The sequence below is a fragment of the Erythrolamprus reginae genome, chromosome 1 (assembly GCF_031021105.1).
Source record: "Erythrolamprus reginae isolate rEryReg1 chromosome 1, rEryReg1.hap1, whole genome shotgun sequence".
NCBI lineage: Eukaryota > Metazoa > Chordata > Lepidosauria > Squamata > Dipsadidae > Erythrolamprus > Erythrolamprus reginae.
Window position 1 is genome coordinate 393482208 of NC_091950.1, and position 23086 is coordinate 393505293.

At 40.7% G+C, this 23086-nt stretch overlaps 1 protein-coding gene across 2 annotated transcripts in view; it reads left to right on the top strand.

The window, feature by feature from the left end:
- The first annotated feature begins 8881 nt into the window (after positions 1 to 8881).
- Positions 8882 to 23086, top strand: part of DPYSL5 (dihydropyrimidinase like 5) — an 88900-nt gene continuing 74695 nt past the window's right edge. Inside the window, exon 1 of one of the 2 annotated variants that reach the window (XM_070741999.1) lies at positions 8882 to 8978. The gene's annotated coding sequence lies outside the window, so the exon portion shown is untranslated. The remainder of the gene's footprint in view (positions 8979 to 23086) is intronic. The other variant, XM_070742008.1, reaches the window with a different exon arrangement.

The following is a 23086-nucleotide window of genomic DNA, read 5'->3' on the forward strand; positions in this document are numbered from 1 at the left end:
GTTGCTATGAGTTGATACTGACTTAATGGCACACAATCAACAAGAGGGGCGGCATACAAATCTAATAAATAATAATAATAACAGCGATGAACTATAATTCAGATACAAATGTATTTGGAAATAACATTTTAATTACAAATGTGCACATTTTTCTAATAACATCGCAAATCTGGAAGTAACATTGCTAAGCTGAAACTAACATAATATTGTGTCTGCCTTTAATTTTTAATAGCTACTGTAGGGGAGAAACTAGAATTCATACGAAAGCAGAAGAGTTATGGATTTAATTTCTGAGAAGGATACTTTCAACATCTTTTTGTTTTCAAAACCTCTTTAGAATGGCATTCTAAAAAATTGTGTTGCACAATTCAGTTAACTTATTAAATTAATAATAATAATAATAATAATAATAATAATTTATTAGATTTGTATGCCACCCTTCTCCGAAGACTTGGGGCGACTCACAACAATAAAACAATGTTAGAGTGGAACAAACGTAATATTAAAAGAGAAAAAACACATAAAACCCAACCATTTAAAACCAAATAGCACATACATATCAAACATAAAATATAAAAGCCTGGGGAAGGTGTCTCAGTTCCTCCATGCCTGGCGACATAGGTGGGTCTTGAGTAATTTACAAAAGACAAGGAGGGTGGGGGCAGTTCTAATCTCCGGGGGGGGGAGTTGATTCCAGAAGGCCTGGTTTGGGGATTGCCCAACACAATGAACCATGAACTAATCAAACTGACGGTTTGCACAATACACTAAGCTCCAAAGAAACTAACCCAACAGAAACAATAACTAAACGTGCAAATGCAGCTACTCGATCTTTGCCAGTATGGTTCTGGCAAGTTCTGTGAACATAACTAGATACCTGTTAAATACAAATAGTTCTTCATTGTTGTTCAATGAACCCTAGTTTGAATTGTAGTTATGAATAGATCACATGTGTTAGAAAGATGAGGGTGGTATTGTATACAATGGTGCCTCTACCTACAAATGCCTCTACTTACGAACTTTTCTAGATAAAAACCGGGTGTTCAAGATATTTTTGCCTCTTCTCAAGAACCATTTTCCACTTACAAACCTGAGCCTCCAAACTTTAACCGGAAAAGGCAGAGAGAAGCCTCCGTGGGGGCCTCTCTAGGAATCTCCTGGGAGGAAACAGGGCCGGAAAAGGTGGGGAGAAGCCTCCGTGGGGCCTCTCTAGGAATCTCTCCTCTCTAGGAATCTCCTGGGAGGAAACGGGGCCTCCACCCTCCCTGTGGTTTCCCCAATCACACACATTATTTGCTTTTACATTGATCCCTATGGGAAAAATTGCTTCTTACAAACTTTTCTACTTAATAACCTGGTCATGGAACGAATTAAGATCGCAAGGAGAGGTACCACTATATAGTCTTTTCTCCCTGAAAATGATACACTAGGAACATTTTCTGAGCTAAAAAAACCCAGCATATATTATAGTTCGGCTTCCATTTCTTCCAGTATATTTAATGTACTTTCTTTTATCCGACAGAAGAGAATGTATGTACCTTAAGGTTGAATTGTGGTGTACCTGATGCTCTTTGAGCTTGGCTGTTTGCTTGCAGATGTTTTATTAGCCAAGAAGGTAACATAAATGGAGCACTGATATTACCTAGCTCAGTGTTTCCCAACCTTGGCAACTTGAAGATATTTGGACTTCAACTCCCAGAATTCCCCAACCAGCGAATGCTGGCTAGGGAATTCTGGGAGTTGAAGTCCAAATATCTTCAAGTTGCCAAGGTTGGGAAACACTGGCCTAGCTGGGTAATGAAATATCTGCAAGCAGACAACCAAGCTCAAAGCACTAAATATTTCACTTTATTTTACCAACATATAGACTGCCAATTAAATTTATATTGCGATTTGCGTAATATAAAATAATTTTTAGTATATAAAATGAGTGCTTCAAACACGACTGTTTGCAGTTACAATGATGATTTACAAGGTTAACTTTGTGACTGGTGCCAACAATAATCACAGTATCTGTTACTTGTTTACTATTAGTACACTATCTGTGCCCTGTTTTTGGAGGGGTGCGGCTTTTTCCATGTCCTCACAGAGTGGAGATTGCTTAAACAATTGATCACTTTTTTTCCCCTCCACACCATAGGTTTCCCTAAAATGTTAAGAGAAAGTTAACAGTTTCCGCTCGGTGATCCTAATTAGGTGGCTAGATCTCCCTTAACAGCTCATAGCTGCTTCCTGAAATTGACAATCAGTTTCACACAAGCAGTCCTGTGACTTATGATTCATCCTCACACTTAACGACTGTCAGCGTCCCCACATTCACGTTCTTGCAATCCAGGTACTTGGCAACTGGTTCATACTGACGACAATTGCAGCATCCTCCAACCACGTGGGCACCATTTGCAACCTTTCCAACCCATCTGAGAAGCAAAGCCAGCAGGAAAGATCACAAGTTGCAGTCACGTGATGTCTCCTTAACAACCACAATGATTTGTTTAATTTTGCTTACCACAGCAAAATTACAATCTGAATTGTAGTAAATCCAGAGGCCCTATTCAGGCTTTAACAGCCGTCGTTAGTGCGTTCTTTTGAGTGTGTGTGCGCCTCATTTTGTATACCTACTTACTCTTGTAATTCCTTTCTCTCCAGGGAATGTAAATACAAACTTTGCCCAGCATCAGAGAGCATTACAAAGGCCGGGGGTGTGGGTAGGTTATAAGACAATATCCCCCAACCTTTTGGGCACCAGGGACTGATTCTGTGGAAGATAGAGCATTATTGCTGCAAAGACCAGTGGTCGGTGTCCCATGCTATAAGACAGTGGTGGCAAACCTTTTTTCCTTGGGTGCTGAAGGAGCATGTTTACACGCTATCACACAAGCATGAGTGCCCACACCCATAATTCAATGCCTGGGGAGGGCGAAAACAGCTTCCCTATCCCCTTCTGGAGGCCAGAAATGGCCTGTTTCCCAATTTCTGGTGGGCCTAGTAGGCTCATGTTTTGCCCTCCCCTGGCTCCAAAGGCTTCCCTGGAGCAAGGGGAGGGTAAAAACACCCTTCCCCACCCCCCTGGAGGCTCTCTGGAAGCCAAAAACGCCCTCCCAGAGCCCCTGTGAGCCAAAACAGCTGGCTGGCACACACATGTACATTGGAGCTGAGCTAGGGCAATGGCTTGTGTGCCAGCAGATATGGCTGTGCGTGCCACCTGTGGCACCCATGCCATAGGTTCGCCATCACTGCTATAAGATTTGCTATTTTAGCCAGCCTCTTTGTGAATCTTGCTCCAGAAAGCTTCTGTTATTTCAGTTCTCTCATCTGTTTAGGGCCATATCCTTCTCATACTATGAAGGAAAGCTGAGAGTAAAATAAATGTAGTCGTGATTTTTCACTTGGCACCTGCTAACCAATTGTTTACTTGTACAGTATTGTGCAAACTGCTTCATGTGACACATCGTGGATACTTTGTTAAGACTACAGTTGGACATAGTCCAATACTCTACTATGAAAGAACTGAAAGTACCAGGAAACAACTATGAAAATAGCCCTGTAATTCTTCACCCAATTCTTCAATGAACGAGCCCAAGGACAGTCTGTCAAGTGGGATTTAATGCCCTGCATTTCATTTCCGTCTCATAATAGCAAAATGGCTTTTTTCGAACAATATTTGTCAATTGCACATTTCCTTCAGGGTCCCTTCAGATTGCAAGAGTTTAGCTGCCTGGATTTGGCTGAACGATTACACTAATATGTACATAAAAACAAAGACATTTTAAAGCGCTAAAAGGATTCACTTCATTAGCAGTTTCTTCAAACTTTGGCCATTAATTTTTTGGTCAGTTGGAAAACGGGACATGTTGCTCAAGAAGACTCAATGTGGATTAAAATAAACAGATTTTAAAATCTATCCAACTATATTATTACTCATAATCAAGAAAACAAACAAACTGGCCATTAAAAAATCAACCCAGAATTCTCATTTGTGGCACAAATGTAAGGCAAACATTATATATTATGGGAAGACTTAAGTCTAGGAAATCTATAATGAGCCGGGGTGGCACAGCAGGTAGAGTGCTGTACTGCAGGCCACTGAAGCTGACTCTAGATCTGTAGGCCAGCAGTTCAAATCTCATCACCTCAAGGTTGACTCAGCCCTCCATCCTTCAGAGGTGGGTAAAATGAGGACCCGGATTGTGGGGGCTATATGCTGGCTCTGTTAAAAAGTGCTATTGCTAACATGTTGTAAGTTTCCCTGAGTCTAAGGAGAAGGGCAGCATAAAAATTGAATGGATGAATTAATTAATTAATAATTAATGCTGGGAAAGGTGGAAAGAAAAGAGGATAGACTCAATTATATGTTAGAGTCACTGGTGAAAGGACCAAGCTGGGAATAGTTTGTCCGGAAAAGATCTACATGGTTGCTGAGAGTCAACACTGACTTGATAGCACATAATCCATCAAGTATAATCTGGCTTTTAATAATGTATGCTAAATAAGATTATTACGTGATTTCAATTAATGCTGTTTTTCAATTGTGGTTGATAGGCTTACTTATAACTCAGTAGTAACAAATTTATTGACATGACATTATGCTAAAATTTAGCATCCTAGTTGCTCAGTAAATAACAAAACACTACAAGTTCTGTGTTTATTGTGCCAGATGTGAATATTTACACACTATTAATGAATGGGAATATTTGTTTCTCATGCAAAGGAATAACTTTCTTCTCTATTTTGGTTTTTTATTCTTGAATAAATATATCAAATAGTAGTAAAATAAATTTGGATTTTGTCCCAAGTTCTAAGGAAACCCATTGCAGTATATCTTCAGTTCTATCTGTCTTTCTCTGGGTATCTGAGCTAACTGCTGATTGGCACAATAATAATATCAGAGTTGGAAAGGACCTTGGAAGTCTTCTAGTCCAACCCCTGCTCAAGCAGGATACTCTATAACATTTCAGACAAAAGGTTGTTTAAATAAGCTCCATCCTAGGTGCCATGGTAGGTTTCCTCACATTCTGAGAAGGCAGATTGAGCCAGGGAATATTATCTAGTCTTTGGTAAGATATTTCTGAAAGTTGAGAAAATGTTTAGTTATTTTGAAATGTTTATACCATGTTGAATAGCCACTAATGGCATGTGTTTGGGAAGAAAATTGCTGTGCTACAATGCTTAAAACTCTTGGCTTCGGATGCAATATTCACCTGTTGAATTCACATACTGAATATGAAGAGTTCAGGCAACATGATAATGTAGCGGTTGGATTTATATAACACCAAAGGAAATTGGTTTTAGTAAAGGAGCTTTCTAGTAATCAGCAGCAACAGAGTTTCTATGAGCGGAGATGAATGATTATAGCGTTCAATTCGCTGTCCAAGGTACTAGTCTGTCTTCCCTGCCCTCTTGCTGAGCAGGAAAAAAGATGAAGTATTTAAGCTACTTTAGATTTACCAGGTGTAGAAAATGCCTTTGTGTGTGGGTGCATATACAAACATAGAAACATAGAAGACTGACGGCAGAAAAAGACTTCATGGTCCATCTAGTCTGCCCTTATACTATTTCCTGTATTTTATCTTACAATGGATATATGTTTATCCCAGGCATGTTTAAATTCAGTTACTGTGGCTTTACCAACCACGTCTGCTGGAAGTTTGTTCCAAGGATCTACTACTCTTTCAGTAAAATAATATTTTCTCACATTGCTTTTGATTTTCCCCCCAACTAGCTTCAGATTGTGTCCCCTTGTTCTTGTGTTCACTTTCCTATTAAAAACACTTCCCTCCTGAACCTTATTTAACCCTTTAACATATTCAAATGTTTCGATCATGTCCACCTTTTCCTTCTGTCCTCCAGACTATACAGATTGAGTTCATAAATATGCATATATGTGTGCATATGCATGTGTCAGAGGCAGAGAAACAGATTAATGGTACTTTCTACTGAATGTTATTGAATTGAAAAAACTATCAAGACGACACAGCTCTATATAACAGCAAGTAACAAACAAGAATATGAGACATTAAATCATTTCGATTTTTACTGGCAGAATTCTGGGCCATATCATATTAAAGACTCAAGGTAGAAAATAAAAATATACACAGGCAGCTTTCATAATCCAGTTCTGCTTAATATTCCTTGCCTGCAGCAGAAAAACGCACAGTATTCCTGGCTGAGAAAATAGAAGAAGACAAACCATGTACTGTATGTTGTGTGCATAATCAATGGATTTAAGAATAAGTGTCCAGACCAGGATTCCATCTCTATTTTTTAAAGTTATATTTTCTGCAATATCCTATTGGCATTAAACTATGAAAAGTGAGTCTACGGAGAGGGGCGGCATACAAATTTAATAAATAAAAAAATAAAAAATGAGGTACAGTGGGAGATTTTGCCCAGGAGAGGATGCTCTAGTGCAGGGGCCTCCAACCTTGGCAACCTCTAGTGCAGTGTTTTTCAACCAGTGTGCCGCGAGACATGGTCAGGTGTGCCGCGAAAAAGGAAGCTCAGGTTCCAGTCTCGCAGCTTTTTGCTGAGAGAGAGAGAGTGAGAGAGAGTGAGAGAGAGAGAAAGAAAGCAAGAGAGAGAGAGAGAGAAAGAGAGAAAGCAAGTGTCAGAGAGAAAGCAAGCAAAAGAGAGAGAGAGAGATAAATGAGCAAAAAGGAGAGGAAAAAAGAGAAATGAGAAAATGATTGAGGCAGAGAATGAGAGGCAAGAAAGAGAAACAAAAGAGAGGTGACTCTTGATTTAAAGCATATGATAAAAAGCACCCAAAGAATAAGAGACAAAAAAACCCAGTCCTCACCTGTTTTTGGAAATGGTTCAAGAGTGTGTATACACACACACACACACACACAAAAGGGTGGGGAGGAGACAGGGATGGAAAAAGAGAGGCAAACTTTTTAGGGTGTCATTTTGGTTGGTGGTGTGCCCCAGGATTTTAAAATGTAAAAAATGTGCCGCGGCTCAAAAAAGGTTGAAAATCACTGCTCTAGTGTAAGATTTCATTTTCAGTGACTAGGCTCTTCCTTGGTTTTGCCATCATCCTGTTCTTCCCCTTTTCCCCTTTGTGATCGTCAATCTAATTTCTTAACCCCTAAATGCTTAAACACTGAATTTTGAAAAGTGCTATCAAGATGATAATAATTTGCAACAACTGCTATTTAAAAGAAAAAACTTGTATTTGAACACAAGTTTATACCATTTTTGTGCCTTGCTGGTTCCTGGACCTTTCTCCTAACTGACGTTTTTGAAGCATATTTAAAAGTTTCTCATTACAGATCCATATCCTGTTTGTTCATGTCACGGGTGATGCTTTCCATAACATTTCTTATTTTCTGTAAGATTAAAAAGTTTAAAACAGTAATAGTATACTGTTCTTTAAAATAAGTTCAAGATCATTGTTAGAACTTTTAAAATGTTTTAAAATTAAATGGCAAAATTGGACAGCATAAAATTAAAGAAAAAAACTAAACCACAATATTGGCAGAAGAGCAGTGGAATGAAGTACCACAACAGCAATACAGTACTGTCATATCAATACTATTACCAAGTCTTTTATTTGTTTCCACCTATCTACCTTTAAGTAGTATCTTCTATTAGGAGAAAACATGTAGAGCACATAATGCAAATATCAAGATAGTTCCAGTCTATGACTAAACAAAATTTAGGAACACCTACATAACCTTTTGATCAAGGATAATCTTAGCAACTAAACTGTCATATAAGAAAAAAACATCATTTTTCTTGGACCTAGAACACTAAAAACTTTAAATATCAATAAGATTTCGAAATGAATTTGGAAACCAACTGACACTCATTGCAGCAATTTCAGCAGAACATCTGACTTTTTAATAAAAGGCGAAGTTAAGAATCTAGCTGATGCATTCTTATTTCATTCATTTAAACAGCCATCCCATTTCTTTGGCTATTCTTATGACCAGAAACTAAAAACAATGCAGGATGACATGACATAAATGGATGGATTAAAATTTCTAGCATTTCCCCACCCCACCCCACCCCACCCAAAATGCTTAGCATTAGTGATAGGTAATGATATTGGAGGGTCTTGTTTATTAAATTCTGTGCTTGAAAAAATAAATTTTCCCTGAAGGGACAAATAGTCAGAACAAATTTGCTGAGAATAATTATTCATAATCAAAGAATAACAACAGTAGCCAGAGGATTCTGGATGGATGGCAATAACAAATTTAGTAAATTCAATCATGCAAAATGAACGGAAGAAGAAAAAACGTTTTTTCCAACTTAGCAGTTTCATTTTTGGTATGTACTGGTATGTTACTGTTTATCAGACTAATAACAGTTGGAAGGTACCTTGGAGGTCTTCTAGTCCAACTCACTGCTCAGCCAAAAAACTCTGTACCATTTCAGACAAATGACTGCAACTTGTTGCTTGTAGCCTCATGATTTATATTAATATTGTTTCCTCATTGCTTATTTGACCCCTATGACAATCATTAAGAATTCTACCTCATGATTGTTGACAAACATATATTTTCTTTTATGTACACTGAGAGCATCTGCACCAAAGACAAATTCCTTGTGTGTCCAATCACACTTGGCCAATATATTCTTCCAATCTATTCTTCCTCCTCATAATACGCCCTATACGGGGGGGGCGTCTTTGGTCCTCAAAGAGGCCCCAATGCCTTGCTCCACAATCACCATGGCAACCTAGGCACCGGTTCAGAGGATGGAGGAGGCCGCACCCTACCCTTCAAGGCCCGTTCCTCTAGGTTGGCGCCGAGCCTATCGGGAAGCGTAGTCCTCCGCCGCTCGGGGCCCCGCCCCCTCAGCGGCCAGGGAAGAGCTGCCATTGGTCCAAAAGAGAGAGGGAGGGCAGGATCTGCCGCTCCCTCCCTCCCTCCTCGCTCGGAGGGAAGCAGGTGAACGCGGGTGGCAGCTGGGCGAGGACGGTCGGCGGCGGACGAAGCAAGCCAGCGGGCGCGGGGCACAGTCAGCGCGGGGTGAGTAGGAAAGGCGTCGAGGGGATTCCCTCCGTCGGGTCCCAGACGCGGGAATCCGGGCGACCGATTGGATGGAGAGTCCACCTGGAGAGAAAGCATCCACGGGCTTAGGGGGAAAGAGAGCGGAGGCGCGGAGAGGGAGCCCGCGCGGTCCCCGCCTCGACGCCTATGCGGGGCGGACGATGTGGGGGGGGGGGAGTATGAGGAGCCGGGGCGTGTCCGCCTTCCCCCCTTTGTCTCCGGCTTCGGGAGCAGAAGCTGCATCATCGATCGCCTTGGAGGAGAAGGGCGGGCGGGTGCACCCGGGGGGGGGGCTTTGCACCTGTACGCGTCCCTTTCTCCCCCTCCCCCCCTCCCGTCGAGTTGACTGGCCTGAGGCCCATTGGCGGGAACGGGGTGTATATCCGGGGCCTCAGCCCTTTGAGCCTCCATTCTGGGAGCCTTGTCGGCCGCCTGGCGCTCGGACGCCTCCCTCACCCTTTGGGGATGCTCCCTGAGGCGGCCGCTCTTTGTGCGCCTGCGGCGGAGGAGAGAGGCGGGCGACGGCCGGGGCCTTTGTCTGCGCGCGCTGGGCTAGTGGCTGCCCTGCCTCGGGGGACGCGCGCGAGGAGAAGGGCGGGGCGGCGACGGCGGCGGCTCCTTCGGTGTGTGGGGATGGTGAGGGGTGGGTGAGGGGCTGCCCGCCTGTCTGCCTGTCTACTGACAATGGCTGCCTCACTGGGAATTGGCGCAGGGCTGGGCTTTTTCCCCCCTTTTTTCCCCAGTGCAGCTCCAGTCTTGGATAGAGTCCGACCCTCCAGCGCTTTGTCTAGACTTGGTGACTCTCCTTTATTATTATTATTAGAGTTGGAAGGGACCTTACAGGTCATCTAGTCCAATCCCCTGGTGGTGCAGGAGACCCTGCATCAGTGTTTCCCAACCTTGGCAACTTGAAGATATTTGGACTCCAACTCCCAGAATTCCCCAGCTAGCGAATGCTGGGAGTTGAAGTCCAAATATCTTCAAGTTACTAAGGTTGGGAAATACTGCCCTACATCACGCCCAGGGTAGGTAAAGTTGGCTCTTCTATGACTTGTGGACTTCAACTCCCAGAATTCCTGAGCCAGTCATGCTAGCTCAGTAATTCTGGGAGTTGAAGTCCATATTATTATTATTTATTTATTTATTAAATTTATATGCCACCCCTCTCTGAAGACTTGTGGTGGCATATGTCATAGAAGAGCCAACTTTGCCTATCCCTGCACCAGTACAATAGCAGTCCTGTCTTTTCTCAAGTGTTGGAGCGTTCAACACCACCTCTGCGGGCAAGCCGTTCCAGTGGTTGATCGCTCTCACCATCAAAAAGTTCGTCCTTATTTCCAGGTTGAATGTCTCCTTGGACAGCTTCCAACCGTTGCTCCTTGTCTAGCTCTCTGGTGCTTTGGAAAATAATGTGTTCCCCTCCTCCTTGTGGCAGTCTCTCGAGTATTTGAAGACTGCTATCATGTCCCCCCACCCCCCCTCGGACCTCCTCTTTGCTTGACCATCCATGCCCAGTTCCTGCAACCTTTCCTCGTATGTTTTAGTTTCTAGTCCCTTTATAATTCTGCTGGGAAACTGAGGCAGCAAGTGGAAGAGTCCTTCCCCAGCTTCACAGTGGAGAAAGGCTATGGGTTTTGTAACTAGAGGTGGGGGGAGTTCTGGGCAGGTTCTGTGAAGAGAAAAGGGAATGGGGCAGACCCATCAAAGCAACACTATAGAGCATCACACACCAAGACAGTGAGAAAGAAGAACATGTTTTTCTCCAAATGCCATTACTCTGCTAAACAAATAATTCCTTCAACACTATCAAACTGTTTACTAAGTCTGCACTACTATTACTACTAGTTATTTCTCATCATCCCTATCACACATCTCCTCCCATGTATGACTGTAACTTATTTGTATCCTTAAGATTTTTATTAATATTGTTTCCAGATTGCTTATTTGACCCTATGACAATCATTAAGTGTTGTACCTCATGATTCTTGACAAATGTATCTTTTTCTTTTATGTACACTGAGAGCATATGCACCAAAGACAAATTCCTTGTGTGTCCAATCACACTTGGCCAATAAAGAATTCTATTACATCTATTCTATTCTATTACATTGAAAACTTGTTTTAGGAATTCTTTGCCTAGTGGTAGCATTCATACTATAACCCTTCAGGCTACGGTAAAGGAAGCTAGCTCATTTGTGGCTCAGCATTTTCTGCATTCAGTCTTAGCCTGCTGTGTGAACTAAGCTGTCATGTCATTGTATCGTTTATTTATTTGAGCATAATAGCTTCTAGCAACATAACAAATCCAAAGTTGAATGTATAGTACTAGTGTAAGATTTGGGAAAGATGATACAGATAGACTGCTTTCTGAGACATATCTAGTAGTAGCTGCTTCTTGTGCCAACAGTACATGTTGAAAGAGTAGCCAAGAATCTCCAATGATGGAACAAAGTGCCTGAAGATTTTATTCAACCTGCCTTATGGGTTCTGTTCTGCTTTGAGTTATAGAATCCCATCCATTCCCTGTGAGCCATTTTGCCTTGGAATGCCTGAAGTCTTCCTCTTCTGGGAGGGTTCTCATTGATCTAGTAGTCCATTATAAACCATATAGTAGTTAAAAGTGGTCTCCCTGGAAAAAGAATGCTTGACCTGATGGAAAGGTCACTCCATGAGTCTTGTATTCATTCAGACACTAAGTTTAAGTAGAGGAACCTTTAGGGAAAAGAGGGATGTTTGATTAGTGCATTTAGCTGTGTGTATGTGTGTGTGTGTGACCTGCTTTTTAAAAAACAATCAGATTCCTATATTGAATTCATCTCTATGCAATAAACTGAACAAGGACAGGTATTCTGTATCTTGTTCTTTCTTACAATTTTCTTTTTGCCTGATTTTTCGTTGTATCTAATACAATTAAAGCTAAGTGGGACATCCATGCAATTAGGCTAGAAGATACAATAGATGCAGCTCAGCCTTTTCTCTGTCAACATTGCTTTTTCCCTGACATCTATCAGGGGAGTTGCTGATTGCTCAGCCTGGACTCTGGAGAAGGAAATCTAAAATCTTTGCATTAAACTAAGCATTGTTTCTTGATCAATAGAATACATTTTGCATGCATATAGCCTTGTTTCCTCTTTTTTTTTAGAGAGAGAGAGAGAAGCTCTTATCTCAGCATGTTTACTCAGAAGTAAACTTGCAAGAGTCAATGTAATTTAATTTCCTAGCAATATAACAATAGCAATAGCATTTAGACTTATATACCGCTTCATAGTGCTTTTACAGTCCTCTTTAAGAGGTTTACAGAATCAGCATATTTGCCCCCAACAATCTGAGTCCTCATTTTATCCACCTCAAAAGGATGGAAGGCAGAGTCAACTTTGAGCCAGTGGTGAGATTTGAACTGCTAAACTACAGCTAGCAATTAGCTGAAGTAGCCTGCAGTGCTGCACTCTAACCACTGTGCCACCTGGCTCTTATACTAGCCTTTCAATATTACCAATTGTTTCTGTACTAAGATGGATGTGGGAAATCTTTTTTTCTGACAATGTATTGGGAACAAGCAGGTCTATATAAGTGTTTGTCTAGACTAGAGCAATGTTCTGTTGAACAAAAACTGATATACAAATGAAGTTTTTTGTTACTCTGGCCTAAGGCTTAGAAAAATATTTTCCCATATAATTTGAGATTGGTGCTCAGGAATTATTTCAATACATACACAAATGCACACATAGATTGGTTTCTTCTTTGGGGCTGTTCAGTTATTCCTCTTGCAGAAGACTTGAGACCCTCTGAATCTGTTATCTAGGGGTCTTCAAATTTGACAACTTTAAGACTTGGGGACTTCAACTCCCAGAATTCTCCAGCCAGCAGAGCAGTATGGAGAATTCTGGGGGTTGAAGTCCACAAGTCTTAAAGTTGCCAAGTTTGAAGACCTCGGCGTGTTATCCTTTAGATTTCTGAAACTACAACCTCCATTTTCCTCCATAAATATGAACAATAATTATGAATGGGAAAAATATGCATCAGAGTTGGAACTGGCCTAGGAAAGGTGGGTCTGTTGATGGGGCATGGCAGCAGCTGCCTTTGGTCAAGTTGCTATGACACAAACAGTAGTTGTTTAATTACTGCTTCTGTAGTCTAATTCAAACACAATGCTGCTCTATGCGCAGAAGTCCCTCTGCATATAAACTAACCCCTCTCCCCATCCACTTCCAAGTCGGGTGATGGAGACTTGGCCTTATGCTTCTCAGCTGATTTCACAATATTGCAGATTTAACTCATTAGATTTTTAGTAACTAGACTTGGTATCTTTATCCTCATGTATTATATCTGTTTTATTCTTGGAGCAGGCCTGGAAGTTAGACAAGGATTACGTAATATCCTCATATATTAAATGAGGCTAAAAATAAAGAAATGACTATGATTCTGTAGAGAAATTGTGACTGAGTGGGGCTCGAACCAGGAGCTGCCTGGCTCTTCATTGTTGTGCTGTGCACATTTAGTTGTTGTAACAGAGCTGCAAGTTGTGAAGGGAACCTCTTAATTATAGGCTGCAGCTGTTCAAGACAACAAAATGTCTTGAGCTGGCCTGGTGTCCAGAGTCATGAAGGGATTTCTTCATTGCATGGATGAGGGGGGTCCTTGCATTGTTGTAAGAGGAGCATGCTCCTCATGGTATATGGTCCATACCATATAGTAGCCTTGTGAGCAGTGTCCCCTCTAATTTTTTTGGGGGGTGGGCGGAAAAGTATAGTGTCTGAGCGGCAGTCCCTTTGGGACTGGGCAGCACAGAAATAATAAATAAACAAACAAACAAACAAACAAACAAAAAACCCACCCTGTTTTGCCTCAGAGAATTTCAAAATAAAATACTGTACTGTGTGTCTATAACAGTGAGCTCATAATAGGGCAACTATCAATATCAAAATGCCACTTAAATAGTTGAGCTACTTTCAAACTAGATTTTGATTTTCTTTCTCTCTTCCTTGCTCCCATTCTTTTTCTTTCTCTTTTTCTTCCTCTCTTTTTTCTATCTGTTTCTCTCTCTTCCTCTCTCTCTCCTTTTTTCCTCTCGGCTTCTGGGCAGGTTTGGAAAACTCTGAGTTGATGATGATTTTTAAGTGAGCAATTGCTCACTGCTCAGCTTAGAGGGAACTATGCTTGTGAGGCGTTAGGATTGTTCTCCTCCCTCAAGGATAAATTTAGAGCAGTCTATGAAAGAGCCCTGTCCTTTGGAGAAATGGGAGAAAGATTAAGGTGTTTTTTAAAAACAAACAAACAAACAAACAAACCACAAACCCAATTTTACAAACTGCTAATAGAAGCAACCTGAACATGAGCGTAAACTCAAGTTGAATCTATATAAAGCCTCAATCAAACATGCTTGAAATGCCTAAGGGTATTTCACTGCAGGAGGAGTAGCAAGTTCCTATGTTATTTGCAGTTCTATTGCTGCTAAAAAGCTCTGTGTTACTTGGTTCCATCTAAATGCAGAGTGGTCAATCTGTCTGTCTCTGCAGCCAATGCCCTATATTTGCCCCATTCCTTCCTTCCTTCCTTCCTTCCTTCCTTCCTTCCTTCCTTCCTTCCTTCCTTCCTTCCTTCCTTCCTTCCTTCCTTCCTTCCTTCCTTCCTTACTTACTTACTTACTTACTTACTTACTTACTTAATACAATTTTTATGCCGCCCCTCTCCGTAGACTCGGGGCGGCTCACAACAGTAATAGAAAAACAATGTACAATACAAATCTAATAATTAAAACTAAAAACCCATAATTTAAAAAACATGCACACAACATACAATGCATAAAGAATATAGACCTGGGGAAGTTATCTCAGTTCCCCCATGCCTGATGGCAGAGGTGGGTTTTAAGGAGTTTACGAAAGGCAAGGAGGGTGGGGGCAGTTCTAATCTCCGGGGAGCTGGTTTCAGAGGGCCGGGGCCACCACAGAGAAGGCTCTTCCCCTGGGACCTGCCAAACGACATTGTTTAGTCGACGGGACCCGGAGAAGACCCACTCTGTGGGACCTAATTGGTCGCTGGGATTCGTGTGGCAGAAGGCAGTCCCGGAGATATTCTGGTCCGATGCCATGAAGGGCTTTATAGGTCATAACCAACACTTTGAATTGTGACTGGAAATTGATCGGCAACCAATGCAGACTGCGGAGTGTTGGTGTAACATGGGCATACCTTCGTGTAACATGGGCATACCTTCTTCCTCCCTCCCTCCCTCCCTCCCTCCCTTCCTTCCTTCCTTCCTTCCTTTAGTTAGTTATTTGACTTCTATGCCTCCCAATCCCATGGGACTCAGGGCAGTTTACATGAGACTCAGGGTGGCTTTGAATATTAGTTTCATTTTTGTTCTACTAAGTGTGCCTTCATGTTATGGTGGGTTTGCCTTCTTCTACCTACCAATTCAGAAGTGGTTGATTCATTGGAGAACTTAAGGGTTTGATCAGAGCTTCCTGCCTGAGGAGAGAGAGGCTGAAGATGGCAAGGGATTAATCCTCCCTGCATGTAGCAAGCATGCAAAAAATACCACTATTGACACTTTGACTTAGTTAAGAACATTTCATTATGCTATTTTTTTCTCTCTTGTTTTATGAAGAGAAGTAAATTTGGAACTTTCCTTGTAAAGGGCAGTTATATTAAAATGAGGGTTTAAAAAACATAATGAGATAAGTAAGAATATAAGAAATAGACTGAAGCACTATGGCATAGTTTTAGTAGAAAAAAGCAAATAGCCAAAGGAAATTCTTGATAGCTTATAGCATTTTGAACCTGAATGAGAACAGAAAACAATCTTTGAAATCCGGATGACAAAATTAGAAAAGGAGGTAGCACAAGATCAATGATGTATACCAAACAAAACAGATTAAAAATTAAGAATTTTTATTAAGAATTTGGCAATTGATACTATATTGCATTGTATTCCAATTTGAAGGCATGTGAATTTGTATTTCTGTAAGAGAAAAAAAAAATTCTACCCATATATTATGCTATGAAGGTGAAGGATTTGGAAAAAGGAAGGGAGGGCAAGCAGGAGTGAAATGCTCCCAGTTTGTTCGTGTCTGTTGGACGTTAGAGAGCCAGTCGCGAAAGCAACATGAGGCTCTGCCCATCTGCCTGGATACCGCCATTTGGGTTTTTACCCTTCATGTGCACAAGGCATCCAGGTGGGTGGCTGGAGTCTTGCGCTGCCTTTGCAACTGGCTCTTTGATGACCGACAGGCACGAGTGAACTAGGAGAATTTTGCCCCAATACGAAGAGTCTCCAGTGAAGAGCAGCCTAGAAATTGAAATAGTAAATAGATAGATAGGTAGGTAGGTTGGTAGGTAGGTAAATAAATATTACAGTGATACCTCATCTTACAAACCCCTTGTCATACAAATTTTTCGAGATACAAACCCAGGGTTTAAGATTTTTTTGCCTCTTCTTCCAAATTATTTTCACCTTACAAACCCAAGCCGCCGCCGCTGGGATGCCCCGCCTCCGAACTTCTGTTGCCATCGAAGCGCCCGTTTTTGCGCTGCTGGGATTCCCCCGAGGCTCCCCTCCATGGGAACTACCACCTCCAGACTTCCGTGTTTTTGTGATGCTGCAAGGGAATCCCAGCAGCGCAAAAACAGGCGCTTCGCTGGCAACGGAAGTCCGGAGGTGGGGTTTCCCAGTGAGGGGAGCCTCAGCGAAATCGCAGCATCACAAAAACATGGAAGTCTGGAGGTGGGGTTTCGTGTTTTTGCGATGCTGCATTTTCGCTGAGGCTCCCCTCACTGGGAAACCCCACCTTTGGACTTCCATTGCCAGTGAAGCGACCATTTTTGCGCTGCTGGGATTCCCCTGCAGCATCACAAAAGCACGGAAGTCCAGAGGTGGGGTTTCCCATGGAGAGGAGCCTCAGGGGAATCCCAACAGTGCAAAAATGGGTGCTTCGGCTGGCAAAAGGGGTGAGTTTTGGGCTTGCACGCACTCATCGCTTTTCCATTGATTCCTATGGGAAACATTGTTTCGTCTTACTTTTCACCTTTCAAACCTAGTCCTGGGCCGGAACCAATTAAATTTGTAAGACAAGGTATCACTGTATTTACTAAACATGTATTTCGCTCAATGGATCTGGGTGATTTGTAAGTAAAAACATTGACAGCAAGAAAAATATAAAACTGAACAATAGACAATAGCAAAGATGTTTAAAAATGGGCAGGGATGAAAAAGAAATTAACCTACCGAATTGAAGGGGGCTTCACTTATCCTCACCAAAGGCAAAGAGTAGGAAAAAGAAAGAGCAAGTGCAAAAAAAGAGAGGCAATAACATGTGTGCATTAATCAGAAATCATATTCTGGACTTATACAATAAATTGAAACCCCTATTGACCATATTGATTAGATTCATGAAACTCATTAGGCTAAAATGTGTCCGTCTAATTTGTGATTCAGTACATTGTAATAAATCTCAGCAAGAGGCAGCACCTGGGAATATTTGACGGGTAGTTTTGTGCTATTGGCAGTGCTCCAACTTTTCTCAATTTGGATGGAAGCCAGTATTAGATGGGTAGTCTGAAAAGTTGAAAATCATCCCAAAAGAAGATGACCAATGACTTTCAATATCACTGCCAAGGAAATGTTCATTACTTCATTTATTTAAATTTTATGTACCAAAATACTATGACTCATGTTGGTTTTCAATCATTAAAATTTAAAGAAGACAAAACAGTGTAATAATGTGTCCACAGATTCAAATTTGACTTGAAGAATACTTTATTTTTCTTTTTAAAACTATGGTTTCTTCAATTTTGTGCAATATTGGAGCTTGCAGACCTTCTGCAATTAGATGTTGAATTAGTGTGGCTGAATTTTCAGATTAAGAAAAATCCCATCAAACTGAATTGGACCTGGGTTGACTGGTTTGACATTCTTTTCATCTGGGTGTCCAGTTGTAATTTAACATGTGGAAAATGCTTCCTTCTAATAAGTTCTATGATTCTTTGATTAAGATCTTTTGATCATATATGAATGCTGCAGGAAGGAAACTCCTAGCCTGGCTATATACAGCTAGGTGATAGACAATGGTTCTCAACCTGGAGGTCGGGACCCCTTTGGGGATCGAACCACCATTTCACAGGGGTCGCCTAAGACCATGGGAAAAGACAAATTTCCCATGGTGCTAGGAACCAAAGCTTCTCTTCTAGCGCCTTGGAACATATTTTTACAATCCGACCAATCAGAGGTTTACAGTGGGGTGTCCTTCTGACCTTCTTGCCAATCAGCTTAAAGCTTTGTTGGGAGAACTGGTGCTAGACTTATGGTTGGGTGTCATCACACCATGAAAGGTTGAAAACCACTGCGGTAGAAGATCACTGAATAGAAAGGCATAGATCTGTTGGTGGTCTAGATCAGGGATGTCAAACTCAAGGTCCATGGGCTAGATCCAGCCCATGGGGAGCTTAGATCTGGCCTGTGGGGCCACCCTGGAAATAGCGAAAGACCAGCCTGTGAAAATGGAGCTCAGGTGGGTCGTGCGTGTCCCTCCCGAGTTCCATTTTCGCTGGCAGAGGGCTGCAGGAGGCCATCACAGCTGAAAGCGGACATTGAGCTGGCCACGCCCACTCTGGTCACACATCCTGGCCACACACTCCCAGTCCCTCAAGGTCAAACACAACCCTGATGTGGCCTTCAATGAAGTCAAGTTAGACACCTCGCTAGATGATCGTTAGCTATTTGCGTAACTTCTTTTTCATGGTTTTTCTTTTTGGAAAAAAGGGTAAAGGCATTGATGGTAAAAGAATTCATTTTTTTTACTTTATTCCAGTTCATATTGTACCATAAAAATAGTTTAAATAGTCCAGACCGATTTACTGCAGAAAGATTCATGTCACTTTTTAAATAATCAATGCAGGAATTGAACACGATGTGATATATAACAGAAATAAATTCCTAAGAAAGCAGCTTGTTTGAGGTAATTCAAAGTTTCTAAATTCACCTAGTCATTCTGGAATCTAGAGTGTCTAAAGGTAATTATTTCTTTCCTGCATTTGTCAAAGAATCAAGAGTTACAATTTCAATATCAAAATGTGTTAAACACATCCACATTCTAGCCCACCCTGAAAAAAGGTTAAAATATTATATAAATACAGAGACAACTTGCAGTTGGCTTCTAAACTATTTAGTCCTTTCTTTTAAGCAGAGTAAATATTAAAAATTCAGTTGCCAATTCTTGCTTTTTTAAAACATATTCCTGCCTTAACAAGATAAGTTTAAGTTATTCTATGTATGTATGTGTAAAGAAATGCATATAAAGATTTTAAAAATACGGGAATCCTACTGCATTGAAAGTAAAATAGTAACGGATTGGAGTTTGAAAATTTAAATAGTAAGCATTTATGTAAAACCTGAGAGTGTTAAAGCTATTTAGAAGTACAGTGTTCCCTCGATTTTTGCGGGTTTGAACTTCGCGAATAGCCTATACCACGGTTTTTCAAAAAAATTAATTAAAAAATACTTTGCGGGTTTTTTCTATACCACGGTTTTCCCCGCCCAATGACGTCATACATCATCGCCAAACTAATAATTTTTGCAAATAAATAACAAAAAAAATAATTATTGTTAATAAATAATTATGTTTATAAATATCAGGATCACTAAGTGTCTTATTCAATGGTGAGTACCAGTAATAATGGTGAGTAAATGGTTGTTAAGGGAATGGGAAATGGTAATTTAGGGGTTTAAAGTGTTAAGGGAAGGCTTGTGATACTGTCCATAGCCAAAAATGGTGTATTTACTTCCACATCTCTACTTCGCGGAAATTCGATTTTCGCGGGCGGTCTCGGAACGCATCCCCCGCGGAAATCGAGGGAACACTGTATACTTTTCATTTTTTTAATTCTGTAAGTAAGATCACAGAAATAATCCTCCTGAGGGTTAAGAGTATTTTTTTAAATGTACACATAATGAATGTTTTGCTTTAAACACATTCTCGTATATATAAGACATGGATCTGGTGCCTTCTTGATCTGTATTTTAGTCATCGTGCTATTTTATTTGAGTTTGGAATGCCTTATGAGGAAAATGGAAAGTTTTACTCATAAGTTTTAAATATGATAACCAACAGTCTGTTTAGGCTTGAAAGCCCATTAGTAACTCGCGTAATGACTTTAAAATTGGTGGTATCCTGCAAAGATTCCAATAGTATGACCTTATTTAGAAGAAAACATGATTAATAATGGCAGAGTAGAGACTTCACAAAGCAATGGTTATGCAAAAGGCAACTGGTTTTTTTTTTTCTTATTTCTTAATATGGAAATAATTATTTATTAAATAAAAATTTTAAATAGATTCAGGGGCCAGAAAAATAAAATGTTATACAAATATTCTTTCTTTTTGTTTTGAATAGATGAAATAGTCTTCGGAGAGGGGCGGCATGCAAATCCAGTAAATAATAATAATAATGTGATCCAATAGTGTGTAAATGATCAACAAAGGGAACTGTTGTTGCTGATAACGTTTCACATTAATTGCATATTTTATCCAGTGTTCATGTATTTTTAATGCAACAAGCTTTGTTGGAAACTCATGCAAATTATGTCTGACCAATGGAAGTTTTAACCTTTTCTCTGCCATCCTATAAATTCCTTTTACATGCATATCAATGTTGCTGTTATGTTTTAGACTGCATTTTTTTTGTAAGTGGTATGTATCTCTTTCAGGACTGGAAAAAATAGGAACAATTAGTTATTCTTTCTTTACAGGTCCAGTTCCAATTCTCTTTAGGTCTTTTTATAGCATAACTTGTTGCTTATATCCTAAGATTTTTATTAATATTGCTTCTTCATTGCTTATTGGACCCCTATGACAATCATTAAGTGTTGTACCACATGATTCTTGACAAATGTATATTTTATTTTATGTACGCTGAGAGCATATGCACCAATACAAATTCCTTGTGTGTCCAATCACACTTGGCCAATAAAAATTCTATTCTATTTGTTTGCATTAAAAGACTCAACTTAGTATTGCTGTAAGCCGCCCTGAGTCCTACAGGATTGGGCAGCATAGAAGTCAAATAAATTGAATTGAATCGAATCAAATTAAATAATAGGTATAATAATAAGGAAGACTGGGAGGAAAATGGAGAAGTCAATTATTTTAACTCAATGATGCACCTAATTTGATGTCTGTTGTGAACTTTGTGCTATTTGCAATAATAAACTAGCTAACTATCGATCTACTAAAGTCTATGGTAGCTGAATGGAGAGTCTATGCATAAAAGGTATACTCCATTAAGTGAGCAAAGTACATGTTCTGATGATTTAAACCAGTGATGGGCTACCAAAATTTTTACTACCACACTGTGGGCGTGGCTTATGCATTTTGTTTCAACATCTTTCAGTGCAAATTGGGTGTTCTGGGGTGGAGCTCCATTTTCGCTACCCCACTGCGTTCCCCCCCCCCATCTGGGCAGTAGCCCACCCCCTGATTTAAACACTACAAAACTTTGTGTGCTCTGTTAAGGGCCATACTTGGAAACCATGATTTCCATCAATCCATGGAAGGTATGCAATGGTGCAATGGAATTGTTAAGGATTTGTTAGGTTTAAAGTGCCTTAATACTCCTTATGGAACTTCCCTGGTCCTTGAAAACACAACCCAACAGCCATTCCAAAGAGGCTCTAGGGGTTGTAGTTCTGGTAGGCTTCAAGAGCCCCCCCTCTGGTAAATTTTTTGTTTTAAATAAAAGTTGATAAGGATTAACAAGAGGGAGAATTTGTTATTCTCTTCTTTCTTAAGATTGTCTTTTATTTTTATTAAAGAAAACACTTTTGCTTAAAGCAACCACTACCAGTACTTGTGATTCTTTTGGCCTGGGGATCTCATACAATATTCAAATATTTGGTTATTAAGCACTAAGAAAATGCATGTGCAAATGGTATAATTACTACATTTGTTCCTTTTTAAAATGAGCATTTTCTTGTGGAGTCTTCTGAGATAATTTTTTTGTAAGGACAGTTTCCAAAATTTCTTTACTTTCACATCTCCAGTATGTGTTGGGAAAGAGGTATCATCTATAGCTCATGCTTAATGGATCTATGTACAAAATTTTGTATTTGGGGATTTGTTTTCTTTTTTAAGATAGACAAGTATTTTACTTTTAGGCTATTGAATATTATTATTATTATTATTATTATTATTATTATTAATTGGATTTGCATGCCGCCCCTCTCCATAGACTCAGAGCGGCTAACAACAGTGATAAAAAACAGCATGTAACAATCCAATATTAAAACAACTAAAAAAAACCCTTATTATAAAACCAAACATACATACAAACATACCATGCATAAAATTGTAAAGGCCTAGGGGGAAAGAGTATCTCAGTTCCCCCATGCCTGATGGCAAAGGTGGGTTTTAAGAAGCTTACGAAAGGCGAAGAGGGTGGTGGCAATTCTAATCTCTGGGGGGGAGTTGGTTCCAGAGGGCCGGGGCCGCCACAGAGAAGGCTCTTCCCCTGGGTCCCGCCAAACGACATTGTTTAGTTGATGGGACCCGGAGAAGGCCCACTCTGTGGGCCCTAACTGGTCGCTGGGATTCATGCAGCAGAAGGCGGTCCCGGAGATAATGGAGGAATCTCTGGGGGGAGTTGGTTCCAGAGGGCCAGGGCCGCAACAGAGAAGGCTCTTCCCCTGGGTCCCGCCAAACGAAATTGTTTAGTTGATGGGACCCAGAGAAGGCCCACTCCTGTGGGACAAACTGGGGGGAGTTGGTTCCAGAGGGCCGGAGCCGCCACAAAGAAGGCTCTTCTCCTGGGTCCCGCCAGACGACATTGTTTAGTTGATGGGACCCGGAGAAGTCCCACTCTGGGGGACCTAACTGGTCGCTGGGATTCGTGCAGCAGAAGGTGGTCCTGGAGATAATGGAGGAACCCTGTCTGGAAGCTTCCTTTCTGGGTTCAAGCCCCAAATCCATAACTAAAAAACAGTAAACTGAAGTCAACAAGGCAAACCACTCTGGATTACAAGAACTAGCAGGCCAATTTAATTTAGGATATCTGATTAAACTTTGGTTTAATTTCCCACATTTTTTTTTACCAAGGACCTTT